The sequence below is a fragment of the Sinocyclocheilus grahami genome, unplaced genomic scaffold, assembly GCF_001515645.1.
Source record: "Sinocyclocheilus grahami isolate Dianchi unplaced genomic scaffold, SAMN03320097.WGS_v1.1 scaffold1672.1, whole genome shotgun sequence".
Taxonomy (NCBI): Eukaryota; Metazoa; Chordata; class Actinopteri; order Cypriniformes; family Cyprinidae; genus Sinocyclocheilus; species Sinocyclocheilus grahami.
Genome location: NW_015506851.1, coordinates 160,626 through 169,384, shown reverse-complemented (window position 1 = coordinate 169,384; position 8,759 = coordinate 160,626). Strand labels below are relative to the sequence as shown.

The 8,759-nt window shown below is 38.4% G+C and overlaps 1 pseudogene; it reads right to left on the bottom strand.

The window, feature by feature from the left end:
- Window positions 1–558: 558 nt before the first annotated feature.
- Window positions 559–8,759, bottom strand: part of LOC107571940 (butyrophilin subfamily 1 member A1-like) — a 9,310-nt pseudogene continuing 1,109 nt past the window's right edge.

Below are 8,759 nucleotides of genomic sequence, written 5' to 3'. Positions count from 1 at the left end.
ACGAAGACGTCTGAAAACGCTGCAGACCCCGTTTTAGTTTGCAAACGCCATAATTGCGTTTCAGTGTAAACATGAGCAAAACGAAGACGTCTGAAAACGCTGCAGACCCCGTTTTAGTTTGCAAACGCCATAATTGCGTTTCAGTGTAAACATGAGCAAAACGAAGACGTCTGAAAACGCTGCAGACCCCGTTTTAGTTTGCAAACGCCATAATTGCGTTTCAGTGTAAACATGAGCAAAACGAAGACGTCTGAAAACGCTGCAGACCCCGTTTTAGTTTGCAAACTCCGGAGTTGCGTTTCAGTGTAAACGGAGCAAAACAGAGACTTCTGAAAACGCTGCAGACCCCGTTTTAGTTCGAAAACTCCGGAGTTGCGTTTCAGTGTAAACATGAGCAAAACAGAGACTTCTGAAAACGCTGCTTTAAATACGTTCTTTAAATAAATTTAAATAAGATCATATTGTCAAAATTCTGACTGGTAGTAAATAATATTTTGTGCATTTTATTGTATTTCCTGTTGTTTGTGTCACATGATCATGTAAATTAATTCACTGATCTCATTTGTAATCATCACAGATGATCAATGGTGTAGAGTTTTTATTCCAATAATACCCCAAACAAACAAATGGATAGAGTTTCTCATTAAAAGACTGATTAGTGAAAGAGTAGATATGAGACATGGACTCCACGTCATAGAAAGAGACGAGACCCTCGTTATAATCCACAAACACACCGACCCTCTGAGGATCCACACTCAGAGAAAGAAGCACATATGACGACTCACGAGCCCGATACTTCCCATTATACAGACTCACAGTCCAGCATCCATTCACAGAGCTCAGACGGATCCAGCCCTTCCTGATCACAGATTCTCTGGCCACTCCTAAATACCACTTCGTCTCACCCCTCACCTGCACCTCAAAGTAAAAACACCCGGAGCTGAATCCATCCTTCCCCAGAACACCACGATATTCATTAAATCGGTCTGTTTTCCCATCCACTGCTTCCCGTCGTGTCCTTCCTTCTCTCACTTGCTTCCCATCATCAGACACGATGAGACGTGGATGAGCCGTATCGCCATCCAGAATCACATTCACTGTTGGAAATATGGAAAAACATGCTTTAAAGATGAGTTTATAATGAAATAACCATAATATTTTTCATGAGTAAACAAAAATAAAGATACACCATTAATGGTAAATAAATGTAACATTCAATACACTGTATTATAAACAATAATGTTCATAATTTTCACATCTACTGCTGATAGACTTTCTTTTCTTGCTATTATTTAGTTATGTATGTAAAATAAATAATGTATATATTAAAATAATTATGCCATTAATTAAAATAAATAATTATGCCCTTTTACTCACCCGAGTGTGCTCTTAAATGTGTGAGAGCTGAGAACAGAAAGTGTGACGTTATAAAGGGTTCATAACAGAATTCATCTTTAGATCAATAATAAGTCATTTTTTAACCACCACTTGAAGACAAACAAAATCCAAGAAGATTTACACAGTTTATCTTGTAATAAAATACAATGAATTGAATACATGTATGAATGCACAGCATATTCATTCATTGTTATGCTAAATAATTTTAAAGTAATGAATTTATATTTTAATTAAGCCATATAAAACAAATGTACCTTTTGGAATAATAGTCTCCAGACCTCGTAAAAGTTGATCGCGCTCTAAAGAAAATGATGAGAAAAGAAGATTAGAATTCTATCATTTTTATTACTCTGACAAACCAGTCACGATCATTCAGTTGTGTTTATAGGGTCATGAACTTGACCATAAAGCTGGTTTAGCTGACTAGCCAGGTAAGTTTCAGTTCAGTCTGTGCCAACTCTGGGTTTAGGTTTTGGTTTAGAGATCACAAACCAAAATCTGACCAATCAGCTTTGAGCAAAGTGACACATCTGTGACACAATAAAGTCACTCCTCCTGTTTCTCTTGCTCCAAATGAAATGGCACTACAAAGTAAAACATTCTTAAAGATCGTCTGGCTTTTAGTAATGATTATTTATTGTAATTATTTTATATCATTTACATAATTATTATACCCTTAATCCATTTGAGCCATTTTAGTTTAATAATTAAGCTTTTATTTTAAATGAATATAAATACATGCAGATAATATGAAATGTAAATAAGCTTTAGAATCAATAGATAAAGCTTTAAACGTGACTACACATGAGCTTAGATTTACGAGTCTCTGTATACCTATAAATATGATCAACTTTCACTTGCACTGATATGGCAAGATGTTATCCTCTTACACGGCCAGCTCTTTTCATCTTGCTGGTTAAATGTGTTCAAATTCTTTGTATTTTTCCATCTTTGGCAGTAAATCACACTGACTCTCTCGCGAGAAGAGGCACGTGATTGGCTGTTCACTTCTGATGTCACACTTTCATGTGCACGTGCTCCATAAAGTCATCTCTGAGTTGACAGAGAAAGTTGATGATCAGCGTCATGGTACCAACAAAGCTGGATTGGACTGGTTTGGTTTTGTCAACTCGCAACTAATTCTGTAACCCTGAGTTTGTTCAGCCACCATCATGGTACAAGGTCCTGGTAAGTGTCAGTGTTAGGTTTTGTTTTGTGTATGTTTCATTTGTTCTAGTTTTCTCGCCTATGTTAATTATTATGTTTGTTGCCTTGGTTACTGATTTAGTTACACCTGTCCCATGTTATGCCCTTGTGTATTTATAGCCTTGGTTTTGGTTCGTTATCTTCTAATTTTTAAGTTGGTTGTTCAGTTCAGTGTTTTTTTACCAGAGTGTTCTCTTTCTTTTCCTTTTTTTTTTTTTTAAGTTCTGTTCTGCATTTTTGTAACCTCATGCAGCTAGTCTAAGTGGACGTCCATGATATGCGGAGTCCCACAAGGCTCAATTCTCGCACCGCTCTTGTTTAGCCTGTATATTGCTTTTTTACCAGAGTGTTCTCTTTCTTTTCCTTTTTTTTTTTTTTAAAGTTCTGTTCTGCATTTTTGTAACCTCATACATCTAGTCTAAGTGGACGTCCATGACATGCGGAGTCCCACAAGGCTCAATTCTTGCACCGCTCTTGTTTAGCCTGTATATTGCCACTGCTGTATTTACATAAATAAAATAATAAGAAAACAAGCATTTTACCTCCATTTTTATGGACAAACACAGCTATCAGCATTCCAGCAATCACACTGAGCTTGTTCTAGTTTTCTCGCCTATGTTAATTATTATGTTTGTTGCCTTGGTTACTGATTTAGTTACACCTGTCCCATGTTATGCCCTTGTGTATTTATAGCCTTGGTTTTGGTTCGTTATCTTCTAATTTTTAAGTTGGTTGTTCAGTTCAGTGTTTTTTTACCAGAGTGTTCTCTTTCTTTTCCTTTTTTTTTTTTTTAAGTTCTGTTCTGCATTTTTGTAACCTCATGCAGCTAGTCTAAGTGGACGTCCATGATATGCGGAGTCCCACAAGGCTCAATTCTCGCACCGCTCTTGTTTAGCCTGTATATTGCCACTGCTGTATTTACATAAATAAAATAATAAGAAAACAAGCATTTTACCTCCATTTTTATGGACAAACACAGCTATCAGTATTCCAGCAATCACACTGAGCACAACTACAAGTACAATCAGGATGACTGATGCCCTCCAAGAATTAAACATATTACCTGTAAAACAAAACCGTAATTAAGCACATTGTGTAAATCAAGCGTATTTTGACGAGATGATTAAAAATATATATAATGTTCAGTTCCGAATGGTACAGTAACAAAAGTGTCAGCTTACTTGAGCTGATAATGAGTGCCTCCAGCATGTGATGTCTCACTTTGACTCTGCAGTGAATCTGGCTGTCTCTGCGATGTACAGTGATGCTGTGTTTCACACTGAATCTGTCCGTGTTTCTGTGTCTCTCTAGTTTCTGGAATCAAGCTGACTCCATCACCGTCTAGCCACTCAAGATCAGGTTCAGGATACCAACCCTGAAAGATCAAACCCATCTACAGTGATCACTGGAGGACGCCCTACAGCTACAGACCAACAAGAAGAACATTCTGTTGTTGTTCTGGCTTTTTTAACTTAGTCAGAGCATGTTAAAGCTGGAATACAAAAGCCACGATTTACAGTCCGAACAAATTGACGCTAGTTGCTGACAGTCAGAGCCAGTCTGCAGATTAGAGATTAGAGAAGATCATGTCACAGACTTCAGACTCTGATTCCATCCAGTGGGAGGAGATCAAACAGACTTGATATTTTCAGCCGGTTTTAGAACGCTAATTTAGAATGTTTAGATTTAGAATGTTTTCATTTGTCACGCGTGAGTTTGTTGCGATCCTCCGTAGGGTTGCAAAGGGGTGGAAACTTTCCAAAAATCCCTGGAAGATTCCCAAAAAATCCTGGAAAGTTTCCACATTTTCCGGAATGTTTCCGAAATTTACTGGAAATTCCCCACCTTTTTTGCAACCCTAATCCTCAGTCGTTTAGTGTATGATGCCCAGTCAGTAAATGTATGATGCCTAGTGTGCGGTGTAATTCAGTCTTCAATAGTTTCCTCACCTTCAACTCTGACATTCACAGTGGCGTCGTCATGCCAGGATCTGGACTGAATAAAGCACTTATAAAGTCCTTCATCAGAGACTCGGACTGATGAGAGTTTGAGCGATGCGTCTCCTCTCTGCAGTTCTTGATGAATCAGTTTGGTTCTTCCTCTGTAGGACTGAATCTGATCTGTGTTTCTGTCGTCGTGATCCTCGTAGAGATGCACTGGTTGTGAGTCTTTCAGGTCGAGTCTAAACCACTCCACTCTCATGTCCACAACACTGATGCTGGGTTTGACTGAACAGGGCAGAATCGCATCTTCACCAGCGACAGCAAATACAGGCTCTGCAGGTCCCACTACTTCACACTGCTCTGAGAAAGATTTGAGAGCTGGTTTAGCAAAAGTGAAGCTCCTATCAGTTGAGCCTTCAAGGGCTACTCGTTGTGCATTTTATTCTAATTAGTCAACATTTCTGAATAACGACAGCTGTCCATGGCAACGTTCATCCAGGAAACCTTCAGTTTATGTTCTGCGGTTTCTTCAATGATTCCAGCTGAGATCAAAATTTCACTGCATTTATTTGCTAAGCAGCCATGTAATAAATGTCACAATGTACAGTGAGCTGGTCATTATCACATCAACTATAAACTAAACTATAATTATAAAGCGGAGAGTTCTGGTGCTTGGCTCTGATTGGCTGAGCCGCGTTCGAAGCTGTTGTAAATGACGCTACAAAGTAACACACACCTTTGTTTACGTTTGTGTGTCGCTCGGCAACCACTTTGTAGCAACCACAACTGTTTCTGAGGAGCTACATTGTTTGGTGGAAGAATACTGTGTTTATTAATATCATTACTCTTTATTTGCTCTGCTTTATTCTGTGAAACCTCACTACGTATATGGAACTACGCTGTCAGAAAAAAGGGTACAGTTGGGGTCCGTTTGAGAACACTTAAGGGTACAACTTCACCATTTGTACCCTAATGGGTCATAGTTACACCTGAGGGTACTCATATGTACCCTTTAGGGGTAAAAAAAGGTACAAATATGTTTCCAGCAGTCAGAGGGTCCATGTTTGGACCATGTAATCCCCAAACAAAGGTACAATCACTTGTGTGACAAACGGAGTAAGCCAAAGCCACCCAAAATAGATGAAACAGAGAGTAAGATATTAATTGTCATGAGTTGTTGGTTATTTGGAAGAGATGCACAACATAACCGAATATATTTAAGAGCCCACATCTTTACTGAACAGTATACAAACACATGCCATTTAAATGATTATTCAGAGCATCGAGATAATAACTTTTAAACATAAAGCAAATGTATGAAAGTAGGCCTGCATTTTTAATTGTAATTCATTTAGAGTTAAACAAATACATGTACTTATCTTTCTTAACAAAAGCTCAATGTAGACGAAACTATTTAATGTTTATTTAACATTATATGGGGTACTTTTACTTTGCCTCAAAGTTCAAGTACGCATTTTCGCAGCCAGCCTTCTTTAAATTTGTGTCGTCCAATAGGATTATAGCCCGCGCGGTGCGTTTTATGCGCGCAAAGTTGAGATTGACCTGACAAAACCAACGCATTGTTATTCAATTTTAAGCTTATTGTTATTATAACAATTGTTTTTATTATTTAGCCAGAAATTAAAATGTTACTTTTCGCATAACTTGTACTCTACCGCGAGACAAAACAGCGGTGAGACGGCCGTAGAAACCGTTCAAACCCATCGCGTTTTGTGTGAATTGGCTTTTATTTTCACTAAAGCTGGGTCTCAATGTGGAACCACAGATTTATAAATTCAGTTTCCCATTATTTTCTTCCTGTTAATGTTACCCGTGTTCACTCCGGACGCAAGCGAACGCCTCTCTTGTTTTATTTTAACGCCTCTCCCAGTCAGTCTGAAATTATATAATCTACGAATATCATCCGTGTTGATTTATATCAGTTTTATTTGGTACATATAAAATAAAATAAAAACCGTTCTAAATATAAGTCCAGGAGTGTCCTAATCATTTAGTCCTGTCAGTCATCACGAGCGAACTAACTCGACTGAGGCGGTTTAGCTCGGACATCGAGGCGTGCGTCGGCTTCCCAGGACAGCAAGTCAGGTTAAATTTGTTTACCATTATTTATCAAAACTGGTAAAAACTAAGTTTCTAGTCTTTGAGCTGCTAATTGAAATAATATTGCACCAGTGACAGTTCTGTACCTTTTTCTGAGAGTGTATGCATACAGAGTTATTGTGTATTTTTCTACATAGAAGTCATTTTTTTTAATACTGATTAATGCCCATTAAAAAATACATTGACTTTATTGTTTAAATAATTGTTAAAACCTCGAGCTCACACTGATCATTCTTTTTTCTCTCTTTCAGAAAGTGAGGTGGAAACGGTAGAGTGTGGTCTCACGGAGAACATGATCTCACATTTATGTCAAGGCTCCTTTAAAAAACAGGCCAAGTTTAACAAATGTGTACGAGATGAAGGAGGTGGCAACAATAACACTAGAACCAGTGCCAGCAGAATCCTATCAACAAACTTCGACGACAGAAATGTAAGTATAACATTGAGTATTGTGTATTATATTTGTCCTCTGTTTAGTGATTGCCCGATGCTGATTTTTTTTATGCCTGATGCCGATATCTTAAAAAGCAGGGTGGCCCAGCAGCACACACAAAAGAAACTCGGTTTATATGATGTGCTAGACATTCAAAACGTGGAGTTTTTATATTTATAATATATGATGCAGTTAAGTAGGCCTGGAACGACGAATAAAATAAATATTAAAATGTATAAAAAATATTAACAAATTTGAACCAGGGAAGTTTCTGAAATTTGGTTGATTTGACAATTTTTTAAAAGAATTCATTGTGCAGCCTTAGATTGAATATCTCTCTTTGTGATCATAAAAATGTAAGGTAAGGAAATGGTGAATGACATCATGTGTTTTTGAGGTTTAACCTTTATTATTATTATTATGGACTTTTAGATTTGCTCCAATAGGCGATTGCTGTCATTGGTGCGGATGCATCCTCTGTTGAGGGTCATGTGAATGTCCTGCATATCCAGTACAGCAAAGTGCGTCCAGACAGCTTTCTCCTTCCTTCTAAAGTGCTCGCTAGCTTGCGCTAAGCAACCATGACCTGCGCCCTCCATGAAGACGTGGAGGTTTCAGCAAAGGATCAATGGATTTCCAGCACTGAAAATCGTTTGCAGTAGCTCTGCTACTAAATTTATTTCAAAATGGCTATCCCTGGACAGCTATGATCAGCTGTTCCTCCATCTTGGCTGAGCTTTCAATGCTGTTACAGAAAGGGTGAAGGTGATTGGTTGGTTTTTGTCACGTGACCTGGGTGTGCTTGCGGGATTCTGAAAAGTTGAGATGTATTTATCTCGCTGCGGTGCGGACGCGCCTGGAAAAAACGAGCACGTCGCTCTACATTTACAATAACGAACTTGAGCGGTCTAAAGATGCGATATGTGAACGGGCCCTAAAGCCTCGTACACACCCGGACGATTATCGCGTGCACTTATCGCCGCGTCTTTAGTGTTCGTACCCAAGCGATTTCCGCAGGCGATGAGCCGAGTGAACGTGCAGATTCACTCCCTGACTTTAGATGGCGCTTAATGAAAAGCAGAAATGCCCCGGTACACATCGAATCCTATTTGATCTGCAATTCCTCTCCAGAACGGCTTTCATGCATCTTATTCAACATTTGTTGATATTTCCAGTTAATCAAAAATGTGTTTTTTTAGCAAATTGCTGAAATATGACTATCAGTGAGTAAAGGAAACCACTTAATGGAATATGAAAACAGGCCATTTTTAATATTAAATTATTGAATAGTACTTTATTTATGTAGACGGAATTCTTTCAAGGCACTCACGTGGTAAGATAAAAAGCCTTTAATGAACTGGGCTAAACTAGTTAATAGTAGATCTACACGTTTCGGGAAAACGGCCTTCTTTTTCTCACTTTATATATATGTATTTTTATTCTGACTTTCGTGCAGCACTGATTCTTCTGCTAGATAGTTCTGATAGATGTTGCACTGTTGTACTGATAGATGTTTAACATTTTCTTTCACAGTGTGATGCTGATACTCCGTACCCAACCATACAGTTGGTACAAACTGACTGGAAAATGGCTTTCTCTCTCCACGAGGCTTCAAGTCCTTGTCAAAGTGGATGGTTTGGAGGTGTGCAGGGGAACAG